The sequence below is a fragment of the Cryptomeria japonica genome, chromosome 2 (genome assembly GCF_030272615.1).
Source record: "Cryptomeria japonica chromosome 2, Sugi_1.0, whole genome shotgun sequence".
Lineage (NCBI taxonomy): Eukaryota > Viridiplantae > Streptophyta > Pinopsida > Cupressales > Cupressaceae > Cryptomeria > Cryptomeria japonica.
Window position 1 is genome coordinate 169,377,625 of NC_081406.1, and position 16,727 is coordinate 169,394,351.

Below are 16,727 nucleotides of genomic sequence, written 5' to 3' on the forward strand. Positions count from 1 at the left end.
CAGAATAGGATTGAGAGAGAGAGAGAGAGAGAGTAGGGGGTAGGGCAAGAATTTGGGGAGGGAGAGAGAGTTAGAGACAAAGAGAGAAGGGGATAGGAAGAGAGGGAGAGATGGGGAAAGAAAAAGAAGGGAGAGAGGGTGAGAATTGGATTAACACACACACACACACAGAGAATAGGATAAGAGAGAGAGAGAGGGAGAATAGGATAAGGTGACGGGGAGAGAGAGAGAGAGAGAGAGAGAGAGAGAGAGAGAGAGAGAGAGAGAGAGAGAGAGAGAGAGAGAGAGAGAGAGAGTAGGAAGATAGGGATAGAATAGGATAAGGAGAGGGGGTGAGAGAGAATTAGAGAGAGAGAGTAGGGCGAGGGGGTAAGAGAGAGGATAGGGGATAGGAAGAAAGGGAGAGAATAGGATAAGGAGAGGGGTAGGGAGAGAGGGGGAGAGAGAGAGAGGAGATTGGGAGAGAGGAAAGGAAGAGGGAGAGGGAGAGAGAGAGAGAGAGCGAGGGCGGAGATGGGAAGAATAGGAGAGAGAGAGAGAGAGAGAGAGAGAGAGAGAGAGAGAGAGAGAGAGAGAGAGAGAGAGAAAGAGAGAGAGAGAGAGAGAGAGAGAGAGAGAGAGAGAGAGGAGAGGGTGAGAGACTCAGAAAAGAAAGAAGTATGAGGGGGAAGGAGATGAGATAGAATTCAAGGAGGATAATTAGGGCTCACAATATATAGAGACATTGATGGGGAAAGGAAGACAAGACAGAGAGGAAACAAAGAGAGACATTCGTGTATACAAACATATATACATATATCTATATAAATATATGTATATATAACTATAGATATGCATATATACATACATAAATACATATTATATATGTATGTATATACATATGTGTAGTAAATGCTAAGTTTACAAGCATACATGTTGATGTCTTCATAACCTGTACGGGTTTTGTGAAACTCAAAATGATGGTTTTAGTTCTACATAACCCGTACGAGTTATGTAAAACTATGAATGATACTTTTTTGTTTTTCAAAACCTGAGCGGGTTATCTTGCGCATAAGAACCCATGCGGGTTTTGGCTTGGTAAGAGGGTTGGAAAATGACCCTAAGGCTTGCAAGCCCATTTTCCCTCCATTTTTGTCCCTTTACACGTTTTTTCATCTTCCATCATGATTTTTCGACTTCGTCATCATTAGGTTTACAAATGATCAAGTGGGTGTCTCTAAAATTACCACCATAATCTCATACGTCTACTCAGCTTTCCGATCATATCAATTTTTCTATTTTTGGACAACATTAGCATAGTAAACTTTAATTTTCTTTACCAGTGCCTTGACAGTCCTCACAGACATATGTCTAGCATTGTTTTAATAACTTTTGATATACTTGACCAAATTCAAATTAAATTACATATTATTGTTCTACACTAGATTCTATACACTTTAAAATAAAATAAGTTTTCATTTTCGATTATTTTGATGCAAGTTATGCCCAGCGCACGAACAAGTACCAAATTTTCAGGATGTGAACACTTGAAAAAGTCATAAAAAAAAAATTCAACAAAAAATTACAAAAAAAATAGACAACTTCTAGATCTCACTTTTACCTATCATCCTACCAAATTATTTTGTAAAATAATAAATATAACTATATATTTTGTGCAGCGCACGAAAAACAACTATGTTGTATTTTTCTCAAAAAATCGGAACAATTTTTTGTGCATGAGAGGTTTGACCCTCTAATCTTATCCAATTTTAAAAAACTTTAGTACTTTAAAAACTAGATTCAGAGTATTACAATTCTTATTCTTTTCTCAACTCCTAGTTTTGAGTGCATGACCTTCAAATATCTCTTTGAAGTTCAGGTTTATCTGTTTTCAAGCAAAAAAAAAAAAAAGTGGCCACTTATACCCCCTTTTTGTTCACCATCTTGGAGCAGTTACCCAGATATGAAACCCTCTGAAAAGCAAGACTTTCACCATTTCTAAAAACTGTATATCTCAACAAGAATCCAAACATGTAGGGTGCAATAAGTATCATTTTAAATAGATTATTTAGCTCATATGCAAAATTCCTTGATATTGGAATTGGCAGGATCGAAGAATTTGTAAATGTAGCGTCATCAATTTGTTGGAATCTCTATATTCTCTAGCAATTTTAAATAAGCCAGGATGACTTTGAATCTTAGATATAAAGATGATAAGCACTAACATTCTCTTAGAGGTCCTTTTGCAGATGCATTTTGTTATATTTTATAAATTCACGGTGTTCTAAAAAACTAACATGTAGCTTCCTCTACAATGAAGAGAGCCTTGCAGATGTTACATACATAAAATTTGAAGGAATCTCATCCTTCATCACATTTGTGCCCATATGCTGCACAAATCCCTTTCAACTGCTCTTACAAGACATGCGATCTCTGATTCATTATTTTCACATCACTTGTTGTTGAATTAGCATGTTGGACATTTACTCTCAGATTCTGAAACCTGCTTCTAAACTCATACTTTATTCCTAGAAAAAATTCTCTTACAAAATCCACCATATAACAATATTTGATCATATTATTTTGCAAAGGTGAACCTATCAATGCAATTTTGTGTTGGGTTTCACTTGTTTCAATGCCCGAGATTAGCCTTTGTAATCTTAATCATATGGGATTCATCACATATATAGCTCAACTAAATTTTACATATTTCTCAAATCACTTTGGAAACTGGTTGGGATGAACAACATATCGTAATGCCTTGTTTTTGGAACCCTATTCCAACTTCCAAAAAAAAACCACAAAGTTTATATCCATTTTGTGGATGGCAAAAAATAAATTGTCAATGAGTAACAAAATATGTGGGAGATGGTTCTAAATCACCATGTTGTGTTAGCAAATACCCTAACAACTCCTGCATATTAGCAATCTAAGGTCTCTTGCCTAATATTGTATTCAAGGAGAAGTATTGTAGATCGTGGAGTTCTAGTAAGAGTAGGGAAAAAAAAAATGCCCAAGGACCTAATAAATGAGGTGCCAAAAAGGAGGGAAGAGGATGTGAGTAGGCTAGAGAAGGTGAAGAGCATACACAGGATTGACTAGGCATTGTGGTAAGAGAAAGAGGTTGTATGTGTGAGCAATAAGAGAAGAGAAACAACATGTGAGCAATGAGTGAGTGAGTGATCATGTGTAGGAAGAAAGATCATATGAGAGAGAGAGTAGTCAAAGAGATAGAGAAAGAGGATACGAGTGTGTGTCTAACCAAGGAGCTTAGTATGCATGTGTGTGGGTGTGAATAGGGGAAGCACATGTTCTTGCATGTAAATAAAGAAATATTTTTCATCTAACAAAATTATTCGTTATGTTTGTTATTCAGTGGTGTCCAATATGTGTCATGAGTTGCACGAGTTTCATGAAGGGTAGCTCTCCATTGTTGTGTGCAGTTACTGCAAGTTGGGTAGAAGTCTCAAGTTGTAGGCTATCATAGGCATTAGTTGCTACAAAACCCTTGTTTACTTCTATGTAGTGGTCATGGGCTTCTTATGTGATTTCAAGGTAGGATGCAACTTATGTCAAGTAGTATCAAAGTACCTAACATGGTTGGCTCCCATTAGACTAGTATTAAAGCAAGGCACAATTCTAGGAGTAAGAATGAGAGTGAGTCCTTCAAAGTCAGGTTGCGATAGGAGGTAAACTCATCTTTGTGTGTGCAAGATAGCCAAGATGCCACCAAAGAGAGTAACAAAAGTTATAATAGTTTTAGCAATTTTGAGGCAATCTTGAAATCCTTGAGGGAGACTAGAGAAAGGTTAGAGTCCCTAAGGATAACAAGAAAAGAAGCTAAGGATGTGCACCAATTGTCCCAGGGGTCAAAGAGGACCAAATAATGGAAGAAAATTATCTCAAGAGGAATTGAGTAGGTCGAGATGTCATGTGAGTAGCCTAAAAATGGAGCAATAGACCATGTGTAGCCCAAGGAAAACCTTGTGGATGCCAAGGAAAAGAAGGGAGTTCTCATGGATGAGAATAAGAATGAGAATGCAATCTACAAATTGTAGCATGTTGAGGGAATAACTCTAGAGAAGATAGGTAAGGAGTTGAAAGTAGACACAACTTAGGTTCAAGAAGTAGACACAAGTCAAGTGCTACAAGTAAGTGTATTGGGGTAGTCCATGTGAGAGGTTGTAATGGCGATATAGGACATCATCGAGGAGCTACAAGTGTAGCTTCAGTGATACAAGTAAGTGCAACAAAATGGTGTAGAGGGGATGATGCTTAGGAATTGCACTACAATTTGGTGCAACAAAAGAACACATGGAGCATGTTGTGTAGAAGAGGTTACAAGTAGATGTGGCGGAAAAGGAATATAGTCATAAATTTACAAGGGAAGATGATGTAGTTCTAGAGATGTTGCTAGTCAAAGTAATGAAAAATAGTGTGGAGGTTTTGGAAGTTGAGGTAGTTGAAGATGATAGGTGTTGTCAGAGAATGTAACTAAGGAGAAAAAATAGGATGTGCAAAAGATATGACAAATTAACATCCAAGGAGGGTAAAGAAGAGGAGAGCATGAATGAGCCATAGGAGTTCATCATGAGCATAGAGTTGAACCCAAAAGAGAAGAAGCTCACACTTGAGGAGTATTTGTTATACAAATATTGGAAGAAGATGTGGATATAGAAGATTGCATGGTGAGAGAAGAGGGGAGAAAGTGGAGATGGATGGCTAGTAGTGGATCAAAACCCACAAAGGGAAGAGAAAAGAAAAGAAAAGGAGAAGCACTTGGAGAAGATTGGATAGAAATAGGTAAGAGGCTGACGATGGCATTAGCAAAGGATGTTAATTCCAATTAGGTGTTAAAAGGGGAGGAAGAAAGTGAAGTGACGTCTAGATGGTCTCGACATGTGAGCAGGGGATCACATATTTTATTACCTAATACATATGATATAGTAGCATCATTGATCTTAACAATTGACATGAACTAGAGGCACAAAGTTGGCTATTTGTAAGATTTCTTGCACTTGCAACCACAAATGGTTTCCACTTGCAATCATTGATATTTTTCATTTACAATCATTGATGACGGGGTTGCCATAGTGTAGAGGCACTTGTTACAAACATGGCTACTTGCATTTAAGAGACATGTAGCAAAGAAGAGAGTGGGAATTGGATTGCTTGCAAGAAGAAGTCATAGTGGAAGAAGAGGATACTTGCAGAAGCTAGAGTTTTTCCCTTAGAGCAATGGGAACTTGTATAGAGGAAGTGAGATATTAGGAGCAATAATTTTGTGGCAACAAGAGGTTGTGAGGTGAAAAGGCATCATGAGAAGGAAGTAATGATGTTGCCATTACATATACAATAACGCAATACAATGAGGGTGCTTGTCTATCAAGGAGGAAGATGTGTTTGACAAAGGTTTATATCATATAATGGAGAGTACATGGTTTCTAATGGAGTAGTAGTGGTAAAGTAAGAAGGGGTTGTAAGATAAGGAGGTGAGGATGGAAGTATTGGCTATTGATGTGGATGTAGAGAGAAGTTTATAGGTGGTGTAGGTTGATGTTTATTGGTTACATTGTTGTCTGGTGCACAAAGGGATCAAGGAAGATACCAAATAGTTGCAAGGAGGTGGTGGAGACAATAGAAGAGTGGTGAAAGAGGGGTCACGGTGGAGCAATGATATTGTAGGAAAAGCAAGTGCTGGTAAGGAAGGTTTGAGTGGTTATTTGAAGGTCATGATTTAGTGACAAAATTATTGGGGTGACGACCTAAAGAGCTTGTTGGGGAAATGGTGGTAAAGATGGGTGAGCAAGTTTAGGCAAAAATAAAAATAAAGAGGCCATGAATGATAATGATGGACATTCAATGCTAATATCAAAGAGTAGGTGACAAGGATGATGAAGAGGTTGCAAAAGTGTGCATTAATTGTGCAAGGGAAAAATGTAGGAAGGAGATTGGCATGATGAGTTGGAAGGGGTCGTTGAGGGGATGATTGTACCCTATCAACATTTATTAGAAGCCTAAGTGTGCAAAATAATGATTATGTGAGATCTTGAGGAGATCTAGATAGAATGTTAGCATATTCGATATTGATGGCATGATAGAAGAGGATCAGGAGGTAGATGAGTTTGAATGCTTGAAATATTTTTTGTAGGATCCAAGGAAGAGGTGTGCAGATAGGTGTTCAAGAAGGCTCTGTGAGAATTTAGTTGTTGCTTACCTATGTTAATTTGTAATATCTTTTAGGTGTACCATCTTCATACCACTTGTCCAAATCTCATATTATGTCCCCCATCTCCCTCTAAGGGAAGCATACCAGTAGTGGACATAGCTAACTTCGCGCACCTAGAACTCTCAAACCGTACATCGGATTTTGATTTATTTTCTTTGGTTGTCTATGTATATGACTTAACTGCTTATAACTAAGGATCTAGCTTCTGGGTAGTAATGATGCACGTTGTGGAATTTCTTTATGTGTGCAAACGTCAAAAAGTGGTCATTTCAAAGTGTCGTCCGATACATAATCACCTTTGCGCCAATAAAATAGAACTCAAAGTAGCCAGTAGTAGTAGACAAATGTCGCAATAGTTATGCACAAATGTCCTAGTGGTGGTGCACAAATGGGTCAATTATGAACAAAAAAGCTAAAAAATTATCCATTATTGGTACATGTGATGTTTATTAATGAACTTTTCATTATCATTTTTCTGGCTCCTTTTAAATCTAACAATTGGGAGATTGGGTTGAAAAAAACCTGTCCACTATTGGTACTCTTCCCCTACCTGTCTCATTCTTTTTAGTCTCTTTAGATCTGCAACCAACCCATTTTCAATCTCTTTATGAATCATGCGATGAGATCCGAAACATTGATGCAAAAATATTTCACAACATCTAATCCAAAAACAGCCACACTTAAAATTTAAATTACATTATTAAACAATATTTTTTATTCCGTAAGCAAGATTTCAAAAAAGTAAGAACCTTTTACAAAGAGAAGGATAGAAAATGAAGCACAGAGGTCATCCCCCTACACCTGTGTATCCTTGATCTACTTAGACTTATAAAAAATACGTTTTTATATTGTAAAAGCAGATTCGAATTTGTCACAGATGTACTAACAACAAAATTTAGAATCTTAGTAAATCTCATTTTCAGTTAAAGAGAGTTTGCACGCTCATTGTTCTAAATTTCCTGAAAGTGAGAAAAAGAATGCAGCAAATTAAAATTAGAAAACGCCGCTGCCGGGGATCGAACCCGGGTCACCCGCGTGACAGGCGGGAATACTCACCACTATACTACAACGACTTTGGTGATGGAAACATTTATACTTGTTTAATTTTATTAAAACCAGTCTCAAAACAGGGCTAACCAAAATTCAGTCTCTCTATCAAATCTGAGAAACACTTGCAAGAGGTTTTGTAAATCTCAAAACATAAGAGCTAGAGAGCTTAGCTGAATCTCAAAAATCTCATTTTCAGTTAAAGACAGTTTGCATACTCATTGTTCTCAATTTCCTGAAAGTGAGAAAAAGAACGCAGCAAATTAAAATTATAAAACGCCGTTGCCGGGGATCGAACCCGGGTCACCCGCGTGACAGGCGGGAATACTCACCACTATACTACAACGACTTCACAAGATTTAAAAAGATTAAAACTATACCAAAATTAATCGAGTTATAGAAACTTACATAAGTTTCCTTCATGATAATCAACAATGTATCATATTTTCTCAGCTTTTACAAAATTGAACAAGATTCTTCACAATATATATAAAATTGCATTAAATTTGCAGCTTCAAAATCAAACAATATTATCATTTAAAATAAAAATAAAACTGTACCAAAAATAATTTAATTAAAATTTAGGCAAAAGAAAAATTACCAAAATTTCACAAATTTAAGCAAATCTTACAATAACAGAAAAATTATCAGTTGATAGTAGAAAAGACTCCAAAATCTTTTGAAGGCATAACAAATTTTTTTTTATTCTAGATGGTTTAGAAAAGGCTTATCGGTATAATTACTACCAGTAATTTATGCCAACAAAATTGCATAAGAATTGAATTTGAAAGCTAGCAGCTCTATCTGGACAAAATTGGAAATTTATGTTGGAATTGGTATCAAAGCATACATAGATCTGATGAAAATAATTTAATATGGTTATTGCACTGTTGTCATCATCTTTACAAGGATTTTACAAATTAAATTATGATTGCCCATAAAATATGTGGATCAAAAAGTAGAAGTTTATAACTGAAGTGGATTTAAACCCAGTATCATTACAAGTGTAGACTGAAATCTTTTTATCAAAATCAATGAATTGTGTGTTCAAATTAGTTGTTGGTACTTCAATTTGAATAGACAGCTACATTGCACCTACCTAAGTATAAGATTTTACTGATTATGTATTAAATCATCCATTATTGTTCCAACTTCATCAATGCATCTACATGCTTAATATTCCCTTCTACTATTTTTAGTCTTCTACCCTTCAAATTCACACCATGTTGTCACATAATAGTTCCATATAGTCATGGCTTGTTGCACAGTGAGTTGCATTTGTGGCTATTTTTAGCTCATGGCCAGAACTATTTAGTTTGCCTTTGAGTTTGGGATGGACTGTAACTGTGCCATGTAGTCAACATATCCAAGAATTCTAATATTTGGAAATGGATCTCATTTCATTAGATAAAGGTGCACAATCTTTGAAAGGGTTGTGTTGATAAACCACATAGGATGGAAATCAGCTCAGAAACAAAGACACAACACTAAGATCCATTGGTTGGAGTAGAGGGGATAGCAAAATCATCATATTTGGCACCGTTCTCAAAGCATTCAACAAAGGGTTGGGGAAAACACAAAATTTGAAAACCACATCAAATCAGCTCATAACGAGAACTATGAGATCAACTCATTACCAGCACTATCAATTTTTTATAATCAGCTAATTACCAACACTATGAAATCAGCTCACTCCAGGTCATCATTTCATAGTTACAACTGCTACAAAAGCAATCATAGTTTTTAATGTTGGCTTAATTATAATTGAGTATGCAAAACAAAAGACAATGCTAACACTGAACCACTTCCAAGCTCTTTCTGTTTCAAACTGTGGAAAACATTATGTAACTGCTAACAAGATTTTGCTTCATTCAAGTTTGCTTGCTTCCACTGGAAGACTTACTTTCTAAATTTTATCAGAGCACAAAGAATATCCAGCACAATACACCCAGAAATATAACTTACAATAGATATGAAGAAAATGTTACTCCAGGTCATCATTTCATAGGCACAACTGCTACAAAAGCTATCATACTTTTTAATTTTGGCTTAATTAAAAATGAGTATGCAAAACAAAAGATAATGCTGTCTAATTTGTTGTACATGTTTAAAGGAATTGTTTATTAATAAATGTCAAAGAGAATTTTTTCGTATGTCATTGATTCTATTTTTTACTTGAATTAGTTTTGTTATTTTCTTAATCTACATAGTTATTAATTTATTTATCCAACTTTTTTAAGGTTTTTCCAATAACAAACTTGCAATCCTGTATCAAAATTTCCTTACCTTCTACCAATATTAGAGCTTAGAAACAAGGTCTAGCGATCCATCCATAATTAGTTAGTACTCTCTTTTTGGTGTGGAGATAACTCCCATATAAAACTATGTAATTAGTTAGTACTCTCTTTTTGGTGTGGAGATAACTCCCATATAAAACTATGTCACAGTGAATCAGTCAATTTAGATTCAAGATCTGTTATTTCAGTTATAATGGAATATGAAACAAACTTGATATAGCACAAAAAGAAATATCTATCTATAATTAATATTTGGAGCACTGAAACAACCTTCAAATTGTTTATTGGTGTTCTTCACAAATCATTTGTAATTTCTCCCAAACAGGACCAGCAATGCCTCTCGGAATGTGCTCTAATAAGCATTCAATACATACAAATTTAAACAAAATTGAAATTGAAAAACCTTCTATGGGGTTTAAGTGCCTCACTGAACCTCAGAAGAAACATTCACCTGCAGGTAGAGCTCCCATATTCCTCATTTCGCCTCTATAGCCTTTGCCTCTTTCTCTACTTTAGGTGGTCCTAAAACTGGATATTCAATCCATCAAAGGAAGGTCTCAGTGGAGCCTAAAGAAATCGAGAGGGATCTCCGCCCCTTAAAGAAAATAACATCTTGTGGGGTAAGCCTGGACAACATTCTTAAAATTTGTCCATTTAGGTCATGTTTGATTGGACCTATACTTGTAATGTTGTACATTGTTGCCAAATGTGTGCTTGAGTTATGGGCTAGTGAGAAGAATTGAACTAATACTTTAGTATTTAGGAAAATGGGATATGTGCTTGACTATTTTTTGGTGGGTTTTTTGAGTCACTAAATCTAGGAAGTAATAAAACATGTATGGTTTTTAATGTGCGTGTTATTTTCCTCCAAACAACTCCTATGCATCCCCACATTTATAGCAATGGGGACATATGTCTAGGTATGCATTTCATAATGGTAATTAGAAGCAACTTTTCATAAAATTATGTGCTACATGTAAATGTTCTCATGAATTACACATTGAAACAACTTAGTTTAAAATTATGTCTTCTATTCTTTTCTGATTTTCTCATGGCTTTAATTCAGTTTTGTTTTGTATAAATCTGATTTTAAGAAAAATTAAGAAGGAACAACCCAATTCATAATTAAAAACTGGTGACTTTATGGCAAAATGATTTGCTGGTTGTAGAATTTGAAATGCCATTATTTTAACATTCAGAAGTTAATGTTTGTGGCTGTAATTTCAAAGTTGGATACCTAGGTCAAATGTCATAGTAATAACCTTTAGTGTGTTTCTGAATAAGCGTGATTGATTAATTTCTCAAATTCATCAATTAAATTTTAGTTAAATATTTTCATTATGTAGTGTATCTACAGTGAAACTCAGAAAGACTACTTGTAAGAGATCCTTCAACATGTTTTGAAAATGCTTAAATGTTTCCTATTTTTCCATATTCTGATTTTCTTATGGGTTAGTGTTTGATTGTCTTTCTTAAATGACCTGTAATTTATGTAGAGTAGCACTTTCATATTGGTTTACATGCCAGTAATTCAAATTAACTACTGGATGCGTGAGAAGATAATCTAAGAAAATGCAATGTTGTCATCTTCAACAAAAGCCAAAGTAAGTTCAGGTTGCATATTCAAAGATTCATCAAGGGAATTTGGCAGGTCCAGAGCTTTGGGTGCCAAATGGGTTGGCTTCTGTGAAATCATCATTGCCCAACTACCACTAACAATTGCCTGCAATTTTGGATGGAATTTGCCAAATAGCAATGTTAGCAATGTTAGCAATGTGATCAGCAATCAGGTCCTAAAGTATTAAGGGAATGAATGTCAAGGAATTACAGTGTATAGTATACAAACTAAAACCTTATCAAGGAAACATTGTTAGGGGAAAAAAAGGAACAACGAGACAGAGTAAATAGATTATCATTTGACAGCCCCAAAATATATTATTTTCATGATGTTATGTAATTTGTTCATTAGCGCACCTAGCAGTTGGCCTTAAAATTCCCAAGATCTTTTTTTGTTTTTATTTTCGTACTGTAAATATATGGTCTGTTCCAATTGCAAGGTTCTCTCTTGATTTGTGAAAATTCTGTTGAACACATAACTTAGAGGAAATCTTTCACACAAAACACTTAGAAATTAGAATACAAGATGCTTAAGATATGCACAAATATTACAACACCACTTACCAAATTTACCAGGTAGGAATGAAGCTGTTTTCCTACTGATCTTAAAGTACTCTTATTCATATGTATTAAAACTGGAAATTGTTTTGTTGGTAAGCATTTGGAAAAATTTAAGAAAATGCAATTGGCCCGTGTAAATCCAGTCCCCACAATCTTTTCTCAACATTTCTCAGCCCGTCTCATAGTGGGATCCTTACAACAGGCCATGCACAAAATTAGTTCCCCATAAAATCTCATTTGTGAGCATTAACCAAAAACTGAACACTTAGAAATTAGAATACAAGATGCTTAAGATATGTACAAATAAAGTACCAGTTACCAAGTATGAATGAAGTTGTTTTCTTACTGATCTTAAAGTAATCTTATTCATATGTATTAAAGCTCAAAATTATTTTGTCAGTAAAGATTTGGAAACATTTAAGCTAATGCTATTGGCCCGTGCAAATCCAGTCCCCACAATCTTTTCTCAACATTTCTCAGCCCGTCCCATAATGGGATCCTAACAATAGGGCATGCACAAAATCAGTTTCCCATAAAATCTCATTTGTGAGCATTAACCAAAAACTACTACAGTATTTAAGCCATACACCAAATCGGCACTATATTAAAAGATTAAACTTGTGCATGACTTAAACAGATATAGTAATAATCTTGGTCAATGCTCACAGATGAGATTTTGTGGCAAATCTGAATTTCTAAATTGTTTCTAGTTAATATTTACAAATGATATGTTATTAGCACTATGAAGGGTTCAAGATACAAATTGAACAAACTGAGACTCATATTTCATAGAGTTGATGCTCATAGTGTCGGTGATTATTGAGTGTAATGTTGCTATGCAAGTTACCTGCACTATGAAGGGGTCAAGATACAAATCAGAAGAATTCAGAGTGTATGTGACAACAAAAGAAAGTTGAATGTCACAACAAAGGTCCATACTACAAAATATTTCCTCTGCACCAGTCATAAACAGAAATGTACATTGAAGTACAAAACATTTCCTTGCAAACTCCGGTATGGAGGTTCAACTATCAAGATAAGTAGAGGCCCAAAAAGTGTAGGCGTGTAAAAACAAGATAGTAAAATACATAGATAAACCAAATAAAATGTGGACAACCTCATAGTGAAGATTGAAATTATTTGTATAGCACATTGCTTTGAATGCATTTGCTAATCCAATTCATATCATAGGTGGCCTTGCGTAATTCCACATTAATGAAAAACGAGATGCGCTCAAATGGCATCAAGTTATGGGAAATTGCGACTGAAAAAACCCAACCATAGTCAAGAATGAAAACTTACTACTGAGATTGGAAATGAAACAATGAAACAAGAAAGGTCATTCATTTCAACAGGATGCACCTTCACAAGAACTCAGTGGATGCAATTCGCCGATGCTTATCCGAAAAGCGGCAGAACTACATGGTTTTTCCTCTCATCCTTCTTTCTTTCCAAACCTGCACCAAACACAACCTTCGAAGCATAGATCTTGTTTAATTCTCCAGTTAGGGTTCTTTCCAAAATCCCTAAATCCAAGGGCCAACATTTATTAATTTTTATGGCTAAGATTTGTTACGATTTTCTTTAAATTTAATTTGACAAGTTGCCCTCACTAACCTGTATACAAGCCATGTTCTGATATCTGCACCTTTGTTTGTCCAAATGCTCCTTCAACCTGAAATACCAATACCCAAATATTTATATTTAGCATGGCAACAAAAATATATATTTATATGTGTGTTAATAAGAGTGATTGAATCCGGCACATCTAGATTACAATGTTCTATTCTGACCTTGGTCTTCGACCACCACTAATACTACCCATGTGAAAACCTAAACTCCACAACGCCATCCATCCTTATAGAGCATAAATGCTATGAAAAAGCTGTAGACCAAAACAAACTAACAAGTTTTAGAAATAACAGTTGGCATACTCCATACCGACTTTAATAGAGTAGAAAAAGGGCTGCCAATAATGCTTGAAATCACAATATAAAGGATTGCGTTCCCTCATTAATTAGGGTGATGAAAACAAAACAACACAACAACCAATCCAACACAAAATCCCATCAATTTGTACGACAACCTTGTGCCACATTTGTTATAATTTGAGAGGGAAATTAGCAATACCTAGAGAAGCAGCAAAGACTGTAGACCAACAAAGCGCCAACATAGCGATATAGTGCAAATACCTGTGTGAATGCATGTCGAGACATAGTTTGAATGCCATCTAGATGATCACCATCGTTATTCAAATTACATTGTTCGGTAAATTCTTCAGACGCAATCACAAGAATTCCAATAAATCCAAGCAACAGATAGGGGAAAGGACCCAGTAGTTGAGCATGTACCAATTGTTGTGAGGGTTGTTGATACCTTTTGTTCCAAAAATTGAACAAATAAAACCTATTGTTTGAAACAAAAAATATCAATTTTTGTTAGGAAATGTACCAACAGTTGTTAGGAAATGTACCAATAGTTGTTAAGAAATGTACTAATATTGTAAAAAGTAACCAATCAGGTGATGCCATGTCAGCTGCACAACTATTGGGGTCTCTTTTGCGTGCGCCTATTGGTCTCACTTTTTTTTGGGGCTGTTTTGGACACCTTGGCAAAAAGCATGCTGATGTGGCATCATATTTGATGACGTGGCCTTGAAACCTTAGTTATTAGCAGGGGACTTGCCAAGTAAGCTGCTGTAAAAAAATCATAGTGATTTGAAATTTCCAAGTAGGATTTTGAGAAGCGCGAAGTTAGGGTGCATGATTACTGGGTCCTTTCCCCTAACTCTAAAACAAAAAATCACGCATCAAAATAATGGAGGTGTTTACTGTCTGCACAACCATCAATGTCCAGGACAAATGAAATAACTTCACTTGTCCGCACAACCATCAATGTCCAGGACAGATGAAATAACTTCACTGACAAATTCGCACGAGACGTACCATGTACAACTAAGTTTGGCAGACCACGGGAAATGGTGACCCGTAAAAAATGTGGCGGGAGAAAATCCAACCGGAAGCTGACAATTTATGACGCAAAGCTATCGGAGGCTGACAATTTGCCGGTGCACTGACAATTTCCGATGCAAAGCTACCAGAGGCTGACAATTTGCCGGTGCACTGACAATTTTCCAAGCATAAATGCCCCCACTGAAAGCCTATCGGCTTAAATATTTAAATTAAAGTTGCCTTGATTTTTAAATTTTGTTAAGAGAAATATTTTTTCTTCAGTCAAAATTTTAGATATACGAAAATTGATGCAAAAAGTATTTAGGGGAAGAGCATCAAGAGTGAATCGTGTTCTAATAGCCAATCATTCCTTGTGCACTCAACACTCCAATTACTAATTTTAAAGGAGTCGGAAAAATGATAATAAAAAGCTCATTAATAAGTTTCACATGTACCAATAGCCAATCACTTTTTATCTTTTTTTATCCATATTTGATCCATTTGTGCACCTCTACTGGGACATTTATCCACAAGTACTGACAATTTTAAGTGGACAATTATTGGAAATTCTTTAAGTAGGTATTAGATGACACTTTGAAATGTGTACTTTTTGACCCTTGTGCGCATAACTGATTCCACAACATGCATCATTACTACCCAGAAGCCATAAACATTATCTATAAGCGGTTAAGTTGCATACAAAGACAACAACAAAAAAATCATTGAAATCCAATGTACCATTCAGGATTTGTGGGTGCTTGAAGTTAGCTACAACCACTATCGGTACACTTCCCCTAGTTTATTGTATATATAATAGATATATTTTTTTTAAATGATTAGAATTAATCATATCATATTTTACTTGAATTTGGTATCATAGTTAATTTTAATATGGATGTATCTTAAATGGTGTGTTACAATTGAAATACACTTCTTGATAGAATTTGAAGTTTTCATTATGAGTAGGCAAGCGATTTAGTGGTGAAAAAGATCACTACCTACAAGTATTTTTAAGTTTGAATATTTGACCATCCAATATTCTCATTAACATACCTATAATTCCTTACATGAGTAAATACAATCCTTATCACAAAGCAACAACAAATAATGAAAATTAAAGTCAATATAAAATACCAAAAATAACACAAATAACTCTTGTATTTGATGATGTACATTCCACAAAGCACTTGAGGATGAATCTACATCTCTACAATATTTAGAAATTTAAGCTCCATTATTAAACACTAAACATTTAATATTTAGAAAAGAAATAAAACTTCCTTATTCACCATCTTTTGGTAGGGATGAAGTACATAAAATTGCTATTGAGTATTTGATTAATGAAGCTTTTGATGTTTAACAAGAGTGTAGAGAGACATGTGAGTTATTGGAGTTACAAGGTTCCCCTTCCTAGCATGCCCTCTACTTTACCTTTATTAAAATATTGGAATCCCCCTACTACTATGCCTCTAGGAAACCCCTCATTTTCAATTCTCTCCCCATCAAAATTTTAGAGTTTTACAATCCTTGATCCTCCATAAACCATGGTTGGGATGTCAGACTCCTCTCTCACATATCTCACCTTCTAACCTCGATCTTCAATTGAAGGCATGAACCATGACTCAACATTCACAACCCCACTATTTTTCATTACCCATCTCTACCTAACACCTTTCATGTTAGGAGTGCCATTAAAGTGTAGAGTGATGATGTGGCTCCTTGTGGGATCCCTCTTGGCATTAACATCTGACTTAGTCCTTCTAAATCCAAACCATTTGTAATTCTAGCAAGGTAAACCACAAGAATACAAACAATTTCAAACCCAAAGTAGCTCATCACCATACTTGCTAAGAATTCATGTAGGTTGTAGAGGACCCTTCTCCACACCTTCTAAGCCCATGTTCACACAAGAGGACGTTGTTCCTGGATCAATATGAAGGGAAACAACACTCAACATGGATGAGAAGCCATTTTTGTGTACCAAGACCAAGATGGAGACAATTATGCAATTTTGATGCTCTTCTTGGTTGTCTATCATGGAAAACC

At 35.4% G+C, this 16,727-nt stretch overlaps 1 long non-coding RNA gene and 2 other non-coding genes across 3 annotated transcripts; all 3 read right to left on the reverse strand.

Moving 5' to 3' along the window:
• Window positions 1–7,209: 7,209 nt before the first annotated feature.
• Window positions 7,210–7,281, reverse strand: TRNAD-GUC (transfer RNA aspartic acid (anticodon GUC)). Its single transcript has one exon. It is a non-coding gene; the product is annotated as a tRNA-Asp (tRNA).
• Window positions 7,282–7,532: 251 nt separating this feature from the next.
• TRNAD-GUC (transfer RNA aspartic acid (anticodon GUC)) lies at window positions 7,533–7,604 on the reverse strand. The gene has a single exon. It is a non-coding gene; the product is annotated as a tRNA-Asp (tRNA).
• Window positions 7,605–12,623: 5,019 nt separating this feature from the next.
• LOC131065915 (uncharacterized) lies at window positions 12,624–13,669 on the reverse strand. Its single transcript, XR_009111522.1, has 3 exons — window positions 13,524–13,669; window positions 13,348–13,405; window positions 12,624–13,203 (listed from the first exon to the last, which is right to left on the reverse strand). It is a non-coding gene; the product is annotated as an uncharacterized LOC131065915 (long non-coding RNA).
• Window positions 13,670–16,727: the final 3,058 nt, after the last annotated feature.